Raw genomic sequence first — 15,032 nt, 5'->3', positions numbered from 1 at the left:
AATAGTTGAGCTCAAAATCAAGAGACAGAGGAATGCTGCTCTTTTAATTCTGACACTTCAGTATGTATTTGGGAAACAAAACTCTGGTCTCTCAGTAATTTCTCTTCTGTAGCCTTGGCAGCATGGCAAATGTTGATGTAAAAGTCAATGGTAGCTGCTGCCTAAGAAAAATGACTTGAAATAGTCATGTTGGATTGCTCAACAACCTTGCAGCATTGGAAGAAGTCATTCTTGATTATAGGCCTTTGTAAGGCTTCGAAGGGGATCCTTGAGAAGAATGTCAGCAACTCCAAACAGCTATCCAAGTCTAATGTAGGCAGTAAGAGCTCTCAAAAATTTCTAAGAGAGAATTAGCTAGAACTAATGGCTCAGTTTCATTACTAGCTGCTGAAATGGTAGAAGGCACGTCAAAAAGGCTAGCTAGTCTAGCTTCAAAAACGTCCACTTCTTTTGCTGACATGGTTGGTGCAGAAAGGGCTTTGATATTAGGAAGAGATGGCTGCATATGGATAGGAGGAGAAGATAAAGTATCCTTACTAGTATCTATAGTCTTAGCTACCAATAGGTCAAGAGAAGAGGGACTGAAGCTAGGTAGAGATCATGGACAAGGAATTGGTGAGCTACCAGTGTCTTCTCTACAGAAATCAACTATCACTAGAGATGAAATAGTAACTGAAGTAATAGCTGGAATTTCCTCAGGAGAGCAAGGAACAGCAGGGCTTAAAGGGGGAGCAAATTGAGTAGAGTTGAAAGATAGATGAGGAAAGTATGGAGCTAAGCCAAAAGATAGGGATATAGGAATATTTTGCCTCCAGAAATGTATGAAAAATGTAGGACTAGGGAGTGGGAGTATTATTTGAATTGGCTCCACATTTTGAGGTCTTTCAACTTCAGATGAAACTAAAGGAGTCCTTATTGAAAGAGAAGGCAGAGTAGTTATTGCTGCAAAAGAAGAAATACAAAGTAATGTTAAGTCTCAATATCAAGAATTTGAGAAAGAAAAGTGGAGACACAAAAGGAAATTATTGGTTTCAGAAGTGGTGGCAATGATGGGAGAACTACGAAGGGAATAATGCTCAGCAGTGTGTTGCCTTCTCGCAGTTTCCCTTTGGATTGTATCAGCAGCAGCAACTTCATCCCTTAGTAGTTGCTGCTGCCGTCTTTTTTCAGCTCTCTGGAAAACAATTATTTCTTTAGAGTGTTCCTTCTCCACTGTTTTGGCAGCTGCCTCATGAGTAGGGTCTTTGACCAAGTCAAAAGGAGAGACAGTTATCTTCTTTCTCTTTTTTCTTTACAGTGGTATTTCCTACTCTTTCTCTGTCTCTTTCTCTTCAATCTGAGACTCAGACTCTTCAGGAGTGAGTTTTAGATTTCTTTTCTTTCTCTGCTAGTGTTTGTCTTTGAGAATAGCCAAAGCTTCAGCTCTCTTAGGAGATTCTTCTTGTAGAGACCCTATACCAAGTAGTATGAATATGAAGAAAACAAACAAAAAATTCTGAAAGAAAAGAAACCTAAAAATGCATACCCTTTTTCGAAACAGCTCTAGTAACTCTAGAAGGAGGGAGTGAGACTGTAGGAATAGTCTTGGTAACTGTAGAAAGAGAGGGGATGGTCCTGATTTCTTTTGGTTTAGCCTTAGAAGGCACACCTAGCCCTTTTTGTAAACCATGAGGATGTATTGCTAGATGCACTTCCACATTGGCTGTCCACCAATTTTGAAATCTTTTTAAAACTAAGCCAGAGGGGAGGAAAGGGGGTAAATTTAAACTCACTCAAATCTTTCAACAGTTTAAATTTGCCTCCTCTAGTTTAGATTTGGGTACTCTCAGGTCTCTGGTTGTAAGATGGATATTTGAGAGACTACAGAGTGAAATGGGAATTCCTTGGGTAAGCCCAAATTGCCTGGCAAACTTGGAGGGGCAGTATACCCCATATATGCACTTATAAGCTTGAGGGTTTAAAGTACCAATAAAAAGTTCCCTTGGCAACAAAATAGAGGCCCACATATCTTTGTTCGATGGGATGGAACACTGTCTATCAGCCAAGAATGTCCTTAGCCAAGTCGGTTCTTTATTGGCATCAGAGGGGTAAAAGAAGGTGGCAGCTGGGGAAATAGGAAGCTGGTGAAAAAAAGTAAGATAGTAGGCAAAAGAAGCAAGATAAAGGGCAATTCTAGCATACTTTTCTCCATAAGTGCTAGGGTCTTGAACTAAGAACTTTAAGCACTTGGGATGTAAATTAGTGAAGTATGCAAAGAGCCAGAGTTGAAGCACCCAGAGGGGACCTCCTTGGTTGATATCAAGAGGTTTCTCACAGAATTGGGAGCAGACTCTATAGACATGACCTAAAAGATAAGGGGCCAAGGCTATTCGCTTCTTCAAAACAAGGGCCTTTGCAAGTGGGGCAAACTCAGACATGATTCATTGAGATGATGTACAAAAGAGAAATTTACACAACCAATATAAAATAAAGGAGAAGAGTTCTCGATCACTCACAGGGCCCTCCTTTTTATTCTCAGCCTTTACGAAGTCATTGAAGGAAGAATTCAAAGGTGGAAAAGAAAATTTAACCGAAAGGTCTGGATAACTGGGTGTAAAGAGAGTACCGAGTGGTGAAAACCCTAAGAGATGGCAGATATCAAGAACGGTGGGAGCCATCATACCACACCAAAACTAAAAAAAGTTAAAGGCCATCTTCCAAAAACAAAGAGCAGCAGGAATCAAAAAAGGGTCTTCATGAATGATGAACCTAGAAAGACGAAGGGCATCGAGAATGCAGAGCTCTTGTAGGTTCCATTCTCTTGCAGGCACAACCCTGTCATACCGCTCCTCCCACTCAACCCTCAATATTGGCCAACAATGATGAGGTCGGTTCATCCTCCAATTTCCCCAGTCAAGTCCCCCTTCATAGAGAAGAAAGTGGTCCTCCAAACGAGGCTACAAAGCGGGAAGTTGGGCGGGAACCTCTGGAAGGATAAGACCTACGACATATTCTTGTTTTTTGCTGTGGCGAGGAATAAAGAGGCGTCCGTCAATGACACTCGATCCACCAGCTTTAAATTTAGCAATTTCTTCCTCAATACATCTTTTCAAAGCCATTGTTGGGCTTATACGTTTTCCAGTTGGTACTTTCAAGGAAGAAGACTCCATTGGTAACGAGCAGTGAGAAAGGAAGGGTTAGTAGAGATGAAGGGTTTGTGTATTAGGCAAACGAGTGAATTCAAAGCACGAAGTAAAAAGGGTTTTAAAACCTTTGTGTCTGAAAAATATACCCAATCGTTTTAAGGGGGTTGAATTCATAAAGAAGTGTTAAAAGTACAGATACAAAAGGTTCCCCTCAATGGTGATAGTTTGGGAGGGAAATGTATCTCAAATATTAATGTTGGCTTCGAAATCAAACTTTTGGCTTCAAAGCCAAGTTTTGGCGCAAAATCAAGTGACAAATAGCTTCGAAAATAGGAAGTCAACTTCGAAGCACATTCCCCACCTAAGGGTGCAGGAATGCCCAAGTATTTGTTTACTTCAGAAGGATTAAAGACCTCTTTTTTTTTTAGGTTTCTTGATGAAATTAAATTCCTTCGAAGCAGAATTTGAAATACCTTATGGTTAGAAGTTGTTTACTCTAGGTTTCAAACCAATTGTTGGTTTGGTAATACACAGAAGAAATCACTTTTTTAGAATAAAACAGTGCAGTCCTTACCATATTTTGAAAAATATAGACTGTTTGTTCGAAGCAAAATTAGTTGATTTGAAATTATTCGATTGTAGTAACCATATGTTGGGGAATTTGATATGATCAAATCAAGTTTCGAAGGGCAACATTGGTGAATTCGAAGCTCTGATTTTGAAAGGAAATTGGCAAAAGTTGTCAATTACACTCCATAAATTGAAAAAGTTCAAATTGGGTTTCCAGTATTTCATTGGGTATGATCGAATCGAGATTCAAATGATGAAATTGTTGAATTCAAAGCCCTAAGTTTGTTTGTCTTTGACAAATGGGGTAAAATCAGACCATGCCAAATAAAGAGAAAACATCTTAGCTTTATTAAGACAAAAGAAATTACATCAAAAGCCTTCCTTGGCTACATATTCAAGTTCATAAAAATAAGGAATAGAATAAATGACAAGGTCATGGAACTTGTTCCGACTATGGTCAATGAACTTCTGTTCCTTCTTTATTCTATTTTCTATTTTCTCCAGTCTAGGCTGCTGAACTTGATATGCTCTTTTTTAATAAAAAAGTTTTTTGGCATTTATTTCAAACTCTGTTTCTTTCAACCCTTGTTCTATCTTATCCATATCCAAACCATCCCAGTATGTAAAATCTTTATTCTTGAAATCATCATATTCATCGATGAGGTTCTCTGCTTCATACCAGGTATGAACTCGACGGGCTGAGATTTGATCCAAAGATCGAGTGGTGGCCACAGAAATGTGATGCCAATGAAGAAGCAGTGAGAGTTAGTCTAAAAACATCTGGAGCTCTGCTTGGGCGATAGGGTTGAGGACATGACCCCGGGTCATAACATCTGTCACGACCCCAAACCGTCCCTAGTAGTTTGGTGCCGTGATGGCCAGTAATCCGAGATTACCGAAGGCCAACTTACAAAATTCACACATAATTAGAGTACAATTATATGGGGCTAACAAGTACGGAAGCGATTTATACAAACAGATTAGTCCATAAGAGCTGTGCATAAGTCAAATGAGAGAGCAATCATTTGCAGATGGGTTACAACTCAATTACAAAACGAAACAAAGTACAAATTACATCTTTCATATTAACAAAAGGGTTTCACAAGCCGACATGACAAAATACAAGAAATACAGCTAGAAGCAAAAGCTTCAGAATTGCCGACATCCTCACTACCGACATAACATGTATACAAAACACGCATCTTGATCAAAAGGCTTCTCAAGCCGACGTATGCAACATACAAGTACTACAAATCGAGAAGCATAATTTTCAAGACTGCCGACGTAATTAGAGGTTAGGCCGACATAATTAAAATCCAAAATAAGCTCCAGATTCACATCTAGGCGTCACCGCCTTCTTGCTCATCACCTACATATATATAGAGAGGGTGAGCTTGGATACTCAGTGAGTGGTATAAATAATAAAGGGGTTTGCATGAATAATAGCCGAAGTCCTTTCAAAACAATACAAGACAAAACTTTATATATATAACAAGGAATGGACCTCGTCCATCTAACGGATCTTCAAAGCTTCAAGGGACACATACTAGCATCACATATTACAAATAATAACATTCCAGCAACGTATCCACGCGGTAAACCGTCCGTGACAAAACAAGACGAGGCAAAAGAGGCATCTCAAACAAGGGTGCTACAAAAGTTTAGAGTCCTCTAGCACAAGGGACTTTCAAGGCAAAATGTGCTGCGAAAGTTTAGAGTCCTCCAGCACGAGGGACCTATGTTACAAAGGCCCGTAGCCCTTTAACACTAGAGTACAAATCAAGGGTGCTACGAAAGTTTAGAGTCCTCCAGTACAAGGGACTTTCAAAACAAGATGTGCTGCGAAAGTTTAGAGTCCTCCAGCACAAGGGACTTTCAAACGAGATGTGCTGCGAAAGTTTAGAGTCCTCCAGCACAAGGGACTTTCCAAGAAGGTCATCAAGACAAACTCATACTTGATATACAAAACAGGGACAATTATTCATGCTTTACAAACACTTTCAAAGCAAGACAAAGCAAAGTCTTTATCAAAATGTATAACATAGCTTTATTAAAAATACCACTCACCTAGTTCTTCAAACGTCGGGGTCAAGGCAAGTCCAAGTCCTACAACACATGGCAAAGTCTATTGAATGCACTACTCAAAACAAGTCTAGCTTGCATGCAAATGACCTCGGCATTCTTCAAAATTAAGTCAATCAAATTGAAACACAGTTTCTTATCCTTGGAGAAACACGCTGGGCAACTACCAGGTCTAGGCCGAGGTCCCACACCCCCTCACCGAGGTGTAGCCTCGATGGCCACATTCAAAAGCGAAGTCGGGAAAAATCTGGGTTTCCCTCTTGATAAACATAAAGAACATGAGCATGAAGAACTCGAAGAACATGGACATGAGGAAGATGAATGCAAAAATCAAAACTTGCCATTACAACAGCTGAGACTTCATGCTATGAAATCCACACTCAAGGATCTTATCAAAACAAACACAAAAACATGAGCTTTAATGCAAACTTTCGGATCAAACGAGGCTTTTCTTCAAAACACAGGAAAACCATTTTCTCTTTCTAAAACCAACTTTAAATCGATGAATGGCATGCGGAACAAGTTTGATCGTGCAATGCAGCTAGATGATCAATAAGAACAATAAGAATAGGTTACGATTCTAACCTCAAAGCCCGAATCTAACGTTTCAAGCTCCAACGATCAAGCTTGGAAGCTCACTCTCTCTAGCTTAAACTTCTCCTTCTTCTTCCTTCAATTTCTCTCTCTAAAAGGCAAGACTTGATACAAATGATGTGTTTCTCACGACAATCACTGACTTAATCCCTATGTCGGGACACGTGGCATCGGCTGATTCGCTCAACTCAAAAAGGTGACTAACTTGACAAGACAAGACCAAGACAAAGCGTACTCAACAAGCTAGGCGACAAAACACACCGGCAAGTAACGACATCGGCTAACAACAAGACTCCGACAATCAAGGGGCAAGGACATCGGCTTGGAAGGACAACACTTGACTAAACTGTGCCACACCTTGGCCTAGATGTGCCACACCTCGGTCTAGGTCATACCATTCCAGGAACAAAATCACTCATGCAAGGATCAAGGATCTAGAATGCCTAGATATTAACATCTCGGCCCCGATGACGCACTTCTCGGCCTAGGCGACGCGCACCTCGGCCTAGATGGTGACATCTCGGCCAATATGCCAGGGTGAAGATAGACGTCAACCAACGGGGTTCCAGGATAGTTCTAAGTGACAAAGGTTTCGGAGATGTCTAGGCTTAAGATGACCTCGGCAACACACCGGACAAGAACAAAACGTGCAAGCAATTATTCAAGCAAAACAAGATAAGATTTGCAAATGCACATATTAACACAAGATCATCCACAAATGTATGCAAGTATGACCAAGTCAAAATGAGGGTTGTTACATCCTACCCCCCTTAAAGAAGTTTGGTCCCCAAACTTGAGTTACCTTGTTCCAAAAACAATTCTGGATGTCAGACTTTCATTTCTTCTTCCATTTCCCATGTAGCATCCTCCCCGTAATGCTCATTCCATTCAACTTTCACCATTGGTATCGACTTGTTTCTCAACTGCCTCACCTGCCTATTGACAATCCATATCGGCTTCTCTTCGTAGCCTAAATCTTCATTAATTACAACTCCAAAGTAGTCGATCACATGTAGCGGATCTCGAATATATTTCCTCAACATCGAAACATGAAATACATTATGGACTTGGCTCAATCCTGGCGGCAAAGCAAGTCTGTAGGCAGCGAGGTTAATCTTCTCAAGGATTTCAAAAGGCCCAATGTAACGGGGTGCTAACTTACCCTTCTTCCCAAATCTTGTAACTCCTTTCGTTGGCGAAATTCTTAGGAACACGTGGTCCCCGACTTCAAATTCTAGCTCTCTCCTTCTTTGGTCGGCATAACTCTTCTGCCGACTCTGTGCAGTTTTGATTCTTTGCTGAATGAGCTTAATCTTCTCGGTTGTTACTTGAATTAACTCGGGACCAAGAAGAGCATTGTCTCCCACCTCGGTCCAACATATCGGTGACCTGCACTTTCTGCCATACAGTGCCTCATATGGCGCCATGCCAATGCTAGCTTGGTAGCTGTTGTTGTAAGTAAATTCCACCAAAGGCAAATGTACTCCCCAACTTCCTTGGAGGTCCAATACACATAGTCTAAGCATATCTTCAAGTGTCTGAATCGTCCTCTTTGTTTGCCCATCAGTCTGGGGATGAAATGCTGTGCTAAACCGCAACTCGGCTCCGAAAGCTCTTTGTAGGCTCTGCCAAAATCTGGAAACCAACTTCAGATCTCGGTCTGACACAATTGACATCGGCACTCCATGAAGTCTAACAATCTCATTCACATACAACAAAGCAAGTTTATCGGCATTGAAGGTGGTCTTAACAGGCAAGAAGTGCGTTGACTTAGTTAGTCTATCCACGATAACCCAAATCGAATCCATACCTTTTTGTGTCTTCGGCAAACCAACCACAAAGTCCATGGAGATGTGCTCCTATTTCCACTCAAGAATCGGTAAAGGTTGAAGAAGTCCTGCTGGCCTTTGATGTTCTGCTTTCACTTGTTGACAGTACAGACACTGCGACACGAACTCGGCTATCTTTCCTTTCATGTTCGGCCACCAAAACGTTTGCTTCACATCCTGATACATCTTGGTGTTCCCGGGGTGAACAGCAAACTTGGAACCATGAGCTTCCTATAAAATTTTCCTTTTAAACTTTGGAATGTCGGCCACACACAATCTCCCTTCAAACTTGAGCACTTGATTTTCTATGGTATATCCTGATCTCGGCTTCGAGATAATCTCATCGGCTACCTTCTTAAAGAATTCATCCTCCATTTGTCTTGTCTTTACTTCCTCAACAATAGTCGGCTCCACTAAGATTGCGGTTAGACATGCCAAATTTCCAACCATCTTTCTGCTCAAAGCGTCAGCTACGGTGTTAGCTTTACCTGGATGATATTGGATTTGCATATCGTAATCTTTCAATAACTCAAGCCATCTTCTCTGCCTCATATTCAATTCCTTCTGAGTGAACAAGTACTTTAAGCTCTTATGATCCGTAAAAACCTGACAAGAAGCTCCATACAAGTAATGGCGCCAAATCTTCAAAGCAAATACCACGACTGCTAATTCTAGATCATGGGTGGGATAGTTCTTTTCATGTGGCTTTAACTGGCGAGAGGCATATGCTATAACCCTCCCTTTTTGCATTAATACACAACCCAGACCCTTATGCGAAGCATCACTGTAGACATGGAACTCTTCATTACCTGATGGTAATACAAGAATTGGTGCTGCGACTAACCTCGTCTTCAACTCCTGGAAGGCTGCTTCTCTATCCTTAGTCCATTCGTAAGCCACTCCCTTCTTAGTCAGTTGTGTCAACGAAATTGCAATCCTTGAGAAATCCTTTACGAATTTTCTGTAATAACCAGCCAATCCCAGAAAACTACGAACCTCGGACACATTAGTTGGCCTCGGCCAATTCACCACGGCTTTAATTTTACTAGGATCGACCGAAATACCCTCTTCATCAATTACATGACCCAAAAATGAAACAGTGGAAAGCCAGAACTCACACTTGTTAAATTTAGCATACAATTTCCGATCCCTCAAAGTCTGTAAGGTAAGTCTCAAATGCTCCTCGTGTTCGGCTTTACTCTTAGAGTAGATCAATATGCCATCGATGAAGACAACCACAAACTTATCTAGATATGGCTTAAAGACTCTGTTCATCAAATCCATAAAGGCTGCAGGGGCATTGGTCACTCCAAAAGGCATCACTAAAAACTCGTAGTGGCCATACCTCGTCCGAAAAGCGGTCTTCTCGACATCCTCGGTTTTAACCTTAAGCTGATGATAACTCGACCTAAGGTCAATTTTGGAAAAGACTCGTACTCCTTGCAACTGGTCAAACAAATCGACTATCCTCGGCAACGGGTACTTATTCTTAATGGTTACCTTATTCAGTTCCCGGTAATCAATACAAAGACGAAGTGTACCATCCTTCTTCTTAACAAACAAGATGGGTGCTCCCCAGGGTGAAGTGCTCGGCCTAATAAAACCCTTATCTAGCAACTCTTATAGTTGAAGTTTCAATTCCTTAAGCTCGCCGGGGGCCATCCTATAGGGTGTTTTAGAGATGGGCTGGGTTCCCGGCATGATGTCAACCGTAAACTCTACCTCTCTATCAACTAAGTGACCAGGCAAATCATTTGGAAAGACATCGGGGAATTCACCAACCACTGGGACGTCGGCTAACTCAACGCTTCCAGTCAAATTACTTAATATGCTACACAGATAACCTTGACACCCTTTTTGGATCAATCTATAGGCTTTCATGGATGAAATTAAGTAAGGTGGGGATACTACTCCTTTTCCCTGAAACGTGACCTCGGCTAAGTTTGGGGGTTTTAACGTAACACTCTTTGAAACACAATTTATGGACGCGTGGTTTGCCACTAACCAATCCATTCCCAAAATAACATCAAAATAAGTTATGTCCAATGGCATTAAGTCAGCTAACAGTTCAACATTCCCAATCACAACAACACATGCTCGATAGATGGATGCAACATTCATAGATCTCCCGGATGGAGTAAATACAGATAATACATAAGCAAGGGGTTCTAGTTTCCTATTAATCTTCTTGGCAAACTTAGCAGAAATGAATGAATGCGTAGAACCCGAGTCAATCAATACATATGCATTTTGAGAGCAAATTGAAAGTGTACCTGACACCACCGCTTCAGCATTTTGAGTGTCCTCTAGCACTAGTACAAAAACTCTGCCTTGTCTCACCGGTCCTTTCCCAGCGTTACCTTTCTGCACGGAGCCTGAAGTATTCTCATCTTTCTTACTTTCCCCAGCCTTCGTTTTTGGACAGTCCCTCACAAAGTGACCTACTTCACCACATTCGTAACAAGCCTCAGACGCCCGACGATAGACCCCAAAATGTGGCTTCCCATAACTGGAACATATCGGCTTAGTACCACTCTCTTGCCTTGGGTTGCTTGAACTGCCGACGTTCGCTTTCTTCTTGGTACCAAACTGTGCTCGGCGGTTGTCATAACTCTGCCTCTTCCTCTGGCTTTCTCCCGAACCCTGGTATCTGTTCAAGTTAGCTTCAGCCAGAATAGCTTTGTCCAATACTCCGGCATAAGTCGGCATGTTGAGCATGTTAACGCGGTCTTGTATCGGTCCACGGAGCCCACTTTCAAACTTCCTAGCCTTTATATATTCATCATTGACCATGTGGGGTGCGTACCTTGCCAACTCGGTAAAGGCACGGTCATATTCAGCTACGGTTCTATTGCCTTGCGTCAAAGTCTAAAACTCGGTAGCCTTGCGATTCCGAACACTTAAGGGAAAATGCTTGGTGTAGAACAATTCTAGAAATCGAGTCCAGGTCAAGTCTGGATTGCTGTCTCGAACCATCATCCACCATCTGCGGGCGTCATCATCTAGTGTAAAAGCTGCTAATGTCACCTTCTGGGTGTCGGTGCTGGGAAAGATCTCGAATAGCTTTTCCATTTCCAGGACCCAGGCTTCAGCTTTCATCGGTTCTATGCCTCCTTGAAATCTCGGCGGTTTCATTTTCTTAAACTCTCTAATCAAAGCTACCGTGCCGTCCCCATATAAAGCTGGCTGTGGGGGCACTTGCGGTACTGGAGGGGGTGGAGGTGGAATTGCATTCCGGCCGTTTGTCTGCTCGGCCTAAGTATAGGTAGCACTAGCGTACTGTTGTCTTGTCTGCCTTAACTCGCGGGCCAAACCTTCAACTAGCCTCTCCAGTCTGTCTATTCTGTCCTCCGACTGATCTCGGCCAACTGGAGGTCTACCTCTCCTCATGATACTATGGGTATGCAAAAATGTGGCTTTAAAACAAAATGAGCAAATGATCACGTAGGCAAGTAACAGTTAAGCACGTCGAGACAATGTACAACTTGTTCACATAGCAAGCAATATGATGCAATTCTAACTTCCTTCTAAGGGGAAATCCTATGCTCTTTAGGACTCAAAGTGTGTGAATAACATATACTAAGGAACTTGTGCTCTGATACCATTCTGTCACGACCCCAAACCGCCCCTAGTAGTTTGGTGCCGTGATGGCCAGTAATCCGAGATTACCGAAGGCCAACTTACAAAATTCACACACAATCAGAGTACAATTATATGGGGCTAACAAGTATGGAAGCGATTTATACAAACAGATTAGTCCATAAGAGCTGTGCATAAGTCAAATGAGAGAGCAATCATTTGCAGATAGGTTACAACTCAATTACAAAACGAAACAAAGTACAAATTACATCTTTCATATTAACAAAAGGGCTTCACAAGCCGTCATGACAAAATACAAGAAATACAGCTAGAAGCAAAAACTTCAGAATTGCCGACATCCTCACTACCGACATAACATGTATACAAAACACGCATCTTGATCAAAAGGCTTCTCAAGCCGACGTATGCAACATACAAGTACTACAAATCGAGAAGCATAATTTTCAAGACTGCCGACGTAATTAGAGGTTAGGCCGACATAATTAAAATCCAAAATAAGCTCCAGATTCACATCTAGGCGTCACCGCCTTCTTGCTCATCACCTACATATATATAGAGAGGGTGAGCTTGGATACTCAGTGAATGGTATAAATAATAAAGGGGTTTGCATGAATAATAGCCGAAGTCCTTTCAAAACAATACAAGACAAAACTTTATATATATAACAAGGAATGGACCTCGTCCATCTAACGGATCTTCAAAGCTTCAACGGACACATACTAGCATCACATATTACAAATAATAACATTCCGGCAATGTATCCACGCGGTAAACCGTCCGTGACAAAACAAGACGAGGCAAAAGAGGCATCTCAAACAAGGGTGCTACAAAAGTTTAGAGTCCCCTAGTACAAGGGACTTTCAAGGCAAGATGTGCTGCGAAAGTTTAGAGTCCTCCAGCACGAGGGACCTATGTTACAAAGGCCCGTAGCCCTTTAACACTAGAGTACAAATCAAGGGTGCTGCAAAAGTTTAGAGTCCTCCAGTACAAGGGACTTTCAAAACAAGCTGTGCTGCGAAAGTTTAGAGTCCTCCAGCACAAGGGACTTTCAAACGAGATGTGCTGCGAAAGTTTAGAGTCCTCCAGCACAAGGGACTTTCCAAGAAGGTCATCAAGACAAACTCATACTTGATATACAAAACAGGGACAATTATTCATGCTTTACAAACACTTTCAAAGCAAGACAAAGCAAAGTCTTTATCAAAACGTATAACATAACTTTATTAAAAATACCACTCACCTAGTTCTTCAAACGTCGGGGTCAAGGCAAGTCCAAGTCCTACAACACATGGCAAAGTCTATTGAATGCACTACTCAAAACAAGTCTAGCTTGCATGCAAATGACCTCGGCATTCTTCAAAATTAAGTCAATCAAATTGAAACACAGTTTCTTATCCTTGGAAAAACACGCTGGGCAACTACCAGGTCTAGGCCGAGGTCCCACACCCCCTCACCGAGGTGTAGCCTCGATGGCCACATTCAAAAGCGAAGTCGGGAAAAATCTGGGTTTCCCTCTTGATAAACATAAAGAACATGAACATGAAGAACTCGAAGAACATGGACATGAGGAAGATGAATGCAAAAATCAAAACTTGCCATTACAACAGCTGAGACTTCATGCTATGAAATCAAAAACATGGACCTGGGTACCCACACTCAAGGATCTTATCAAAACAAACACAAAAACATGAGCTTTAATGCAAACTTTGGATCAAATGAGGCTTTTCTTCAAAACACAGGAAAATCATTTTTTCTTTCTAAAACCAACTTTAAATCGATGAATAGCGTGCGGAACACGTTTGATCGTGCAATGCAGCTAGATGATCAATAAGAACAACAAGAATAGGTTACGATTCTAACCTCAAAGCCCGAATCTAACGGTTCAAGCTCCAACGATCAAGCTTGGAAGCTCACTCTCTCTAGCTTAAACTTCTCCTTCTTCTTCCTTCAGTTTCTCTCTCTAAAAGGCAAGACTTAATACAAATAATGTGTTTCTCACGACAATCACTGACTTAATCCCTATGTCGGGACACGTGGCATCGGCTGATTCGCTCAACTCAAAAAGGTGACTGACTTGACAAGACAAGACCAAGACAAAGCGTACTTAACAAGCTAGGCGGCAAAACACACCGGCAAGTAACAACATCGGCTAACAACAAGACTCCGGCAATCAAGGGGCAAGGACATCGGCTTGGAAGGACAACACTTGACTAAACTGTGCCACACCTTGGCCTAGATGTGCCACACCTCGGTCTAGGTCATACCATTCCAGGAACAAAATCACTCATGCAAGGATCAAGGATCTAGAACGCCTAGATATTAACATCTCGGCCCAGATGACGCACTTCTCGGCCTAGGCGACGCGCACCTCGGCCTAGATGGTGACATCTCGGCCAATATGCCAGGGTGAAGATGGACGTCAACCAACGGGGTTCCAGGATAGTTCTAAGTGACAAAGGTTTCGGAGGTGTCTAGGCTTAAGATGACCTCGGCAACACACCAGACAAGGAAAAAGCGTGCAAGCAATTATTCAAGCAAAACAAGACAAGATTTGCAAATGCACATATTAACACAAGATCATCCACAAATGTATGCAAGTATGGCCAAGTCAAAATGAGGGTTGTTACAACATCACATGCCCATCGAAAGTTCTTGAGAGGAACATCGTCCTCAAGAACATTGAAGGGCAAGTGAGAAAAGGCTGCAAGTAGAAGTTGGGCTTGTTGTCGCTGATATTTAGTAGGGAGAGATGGAGGGTTATAGGAGGGGAGAAACTGGTCCTCGAAGAGAGTAAGTCTCAGTTCCTCCATCCAATGAGGATTTTGTGGGAGAGGAGGTGCAAGAGCTTCCATCTCAAAAGAATGAGGAAATTGGAGGTTGTTGACGATATCAAGCCAGTCAGAAGAGCAAAGTTTTGCCTTCTGGGCTAAGAATAACGGGCTATATCCTTGAGCCTCTTCTGGACGACGAGTGGCTTGTACTATCTTCGTAGGCATGGAAGACGTGTACCATGCTACGAGTAAGTTGTCTTCCTAACGGCGTCAGCGGTCGATGGATACATATGGGTAAACCACCGAACTCTGAGCAAAGGGAGGAAAAGTTGGCGGATCAACAAATTCGACAAAATGATGATTGATTCGCTCTCTTAACTTAGACTCTTCAGGTTCTGGCCAACTTCTCCAACCAGAAGCCCCAGAAGAAGAAGAAGAAGCTGTAGCCTCATCCCATTCAG

Source organism: Camellia sinensis, chromosome 7 (genome assembly GCF_055761805.1).
Source record: "Camellia sinensis isolate YWXY chromosome 7, ASM5576180v1, whole genome shotgun sequence".
Classification (NCBI taxonomy): domain Eukaryota; kingdom Viridiplantae; phylum Streptophyta; class Magnoliopsida; order Ericales; family Theaceae; genus Camellia; species Camellia sinensis.
Note: the sequence above shows the minus strand (reverse complement) of the source record.